The following is a 3,530-nucleotide window of genomic DNA, read 5'->3' as shown; positions in this document are numbered from 1 at the left end:
TTATCGTTTGAAATCATGATGCATTCAAGTAGAAGTTTTCGCTATTGTATTCTATAGGCAGTTCAGATAACGGGTCCACTTTAAGGCAGTGACTGTTCTTTCCTCTCATCAAAACAATGATTTCACTCTGGTCTGACACTGAAAGGATACAATCTTACAATATACTTCTACCAAGTACTCATATTTATGGTGCAATGAATTGTTCAGCTAGAAGCCACACTGGTGCAATATAATTGTCCAGGTAGTTACCACGCTGGTGTGATAGAATGGTTCAGGTAGAAACCACACTGGTGCAATAGAAACTACACCTATATTTCATCATTCCTTAGAGTCTCAGTTTCTAAAATAGATTTTATGATTTTAAATGTAAGTAAAAATATGATCCTTTCTTATAGTGGTATTAATTTTCTCTCATTTGTAGTGTTACGTAGTTATGCGGAAGACACAAGAATACGTTTTCTTGGTACTGTTCAAAAGATATTACCTCATCATTGCTATAAGTGAAGATTTATGTGCTGCATTGTTTAATTTATTATTTTCAGCGAAGAATTATTAAGGACACTTTTGCCGTTTCTTCTTACAAAAAAAATTTATCTTTGATATTGTAAAGAGTCTGTCATTGTGTTGACAATGATTTATTTTAATGCGGATTATATATAGTTCGTCATTGTGTTGGCTTGATATTTTAATTTTAATTTGGATCGAACAGATCCTGTCATTCTGTTGACGTGATTTATTTTAATTTAGATTGGACAGAGCCTGTTATTGTTACTTAGAATCAGAGTGAAAACGACGATCATAAACGGTCGATTTTCGTTTATTTGAGCATCACTTGTTTTGAAAGAGACCAAGGACGCAACTTTTAGACAAAACAGTCGTTCTTCGAATAACATGTGAAACATTTTACTTTCGATAATCGTTATGAAAAAACGCTTTTCAAGATTACGTATTCATTGATCAAAACTTAGAGGTTCATACAGCATAAAATAATTTTAATAGAATTATGTCCATTTCGTTACCATTTTATTATTTTTATGCACGATTTCAAGAATCTAAAGTTTCCAAATTCCACAGTAATTGTTCTGGGTGAATAACGCAATGTTTCATTTCAACCCTGTATGTAGTTATAACGTCTTTGTTTTCAAACATAAATACATTTAATCTATCCTCATACAACTCTGTTTAATCAAAATGATAAAAATCCCACGGTGAAAATAAACCTGGAGCACGAAAAGCCCAGTTTTGTTTTGTGATTGAATGATTAATATCGCCGCACAACCTATTATAGTTTGTTTTACTGTTTCAATATCTTGTTGCCTTTTCAATATCTTGTTGCCTTTGGGTATAGGTTTGTTTTACTGTTTCAATATTGTGTTGCCTTTGGGTCAACAATTTTGTCGGTTTAATGTTTCAGTATTTTGATGCCTTTTGGATCGACAGTGCTGTAAGTTCGTTGGTTCTTCCACGTTTCATGTACACAAAATCATTTTGTGTGCACCGTTTCACACAAAGGAAACATTTTCACAAAATCTAGATATTAATCAACATTCTGCCTGTAAGCATATCCCGTAAATTAAACATATCAATAAATTTAGAAGTATGTGCTACAGTATTGACGATTGTTTCCTTCGGATTTACGTATTTTTTTATGTATTCCAAATAGTTTTACTTTCAAATTAAAGCAGTCCATTGCCAATACTTTTCAAAACGTCATGTCAATTCTGCAGTGCCGTTCACAAAACCCAAACCAGTTTGCTTGCATAAATCAAGAAACGATTGAGGGTTTGTATTTGGGTGTGTTAAATCCCTGGATGTCTGTGATATGATCAGTCTATCATGTATATTCATTTAGTAAAGCAATTACTTAAAGTATATTATCATCTATAACATTATCAGTTACATCTGATGTTTTGACATCCATATCGTAGCATTTATATCCTTCCAACATATCATTTATTCCCAAATGATGATCTTTTGGTACATTATAGAAAGCCACGAGTTTGTGTTTTATGAATTCAAACGAAGTACGGGTCTAGAGTACACAGATAAAATCCGGGAAATACAGGTATCTACTATCAGCCTTAGAAAATGATGTCAATGGATGTTTACACAAGACATTATCGTCTGGTAAATACTGCCAAGAGAGGCGTAGAATCAGCCGCGTCTATTGATTTTACAATCAGTAAAATTGGTATTAAGGAACTAAAGTTCGGTATCATGGCAATTAGTATCAGTATCTTCTATCAAATTAGTGACGCTGTTGTAGACAATGCCCTTACAAGAAACGAGATTTGAAATGTGAGAAGTACTGACTTCGTGTAAGATTTTAAGTAAAATTGGTCTTTCACAGGACGACAAAAAGCAAACATATTTAAGATATGACCGAATGTGCTAGTGTCAGATACCTAAATGAAGAATTGGCAACACACAATGCGAATCAAACAATGTTCCTTAAAAAATCTACCAATCTTTTAGTAGTTGCTGGGCGAAAAACAAAATTGTTAGGAGAAAAAAAAAACCTATATCAAATACGATGAGATCCGAGTATGTGTACACGAAGACATGTAAAGTTACTATTTAGATAAAGGCAGACATTTTGTTGGTTATTTAATTCTTAGATTCGAAACAAATGTGGTGCAAATCTAAGTTATTTTTTTGTCCTTTTGATCCTTAAAGAAACCACAAACATCCATGAAATTGATAATCTACGGCTCAAACATAATTTGCAACGTGAACCTACCCCATGAAATATAGAGTAAAAATATGTGTCACATCTTTCGGAGTTCTGCTGCGTTTGATATCTTTTCGATTTAGGTATGATTACCAGCGCTGCGAAAACTTTTGTTTCCACAATGAATTAATCAAATAATATGAATGTTGTGGAAACTATTGAATGTTTCCAGAGCTTAGACTGGAGTCTAAGAAGATCAATCATAAGTGTACAATATGCTATTTCATAAAATGAAGAGGTTACGATTTAACAGCATGGGTTTCCTTGACATTGTCTGTAGTATATCATTTCGCTGGTGATAGATAAAGGGGAAATCGTGTTTGCCAATCGATGCTAAATGTATAATCTCAAGTCCCAAGATCGCAAAATGAAAGGTCTCGTTTTAAAAAAGAAAAGTTCCTCGCTGCAAAATTCTTTATTGTTCTTAATTATCTTGTAAAATTCGAAACAATTCTTTTCATGGCTGCATTTGCCCAAATGAATAGAGTTTGAAATATTACTGTAATTGCTATCAACTGCTGAATAAATCCAGATGGATAATGTTTGCTCTCACAGGTGTACAATTGTCAATGGGAACAGTAGAATATTGAAAGCTAGGATTTTTAAAATCTTGCACGCTTTCTATAAAGATCATTTCCGAAAGTAAATACTAGAACAAGGAAATCATTATAAGGCATTCTCTCTGCTAACATAATAATTCAATACTTATCGTCATTAGTTTTGAATATACCGCAGATGGCTTGGATCAAACGTTGCCGGTAGGAATTAATTTAGTGTCATTTTTTGAACGGTTGCTTCA

The sequence above is a fragment of the Sinohyriopsis cumingii genome, unplaced genomic scaffold (assembly GCF_028554795.1).
Source record: "Sinohyriopsis cumingii isolate HCF-2022 unplaced genomic scaffold, ASM2855479v2 utg001101l, whole genome shotgun sequence".
Taxonomy (NCBI): Eukaryota; Metazoa; Mollusca; class Bivalvia; order Unionida; family Unionidae; genus Sinohyriopsis; species Sinohyriopsis cumingii.
The sequence above is the reverse complement of the archived record's forward strand: the minus strand, read 5'-3'. Positions refer to the sequence as shown.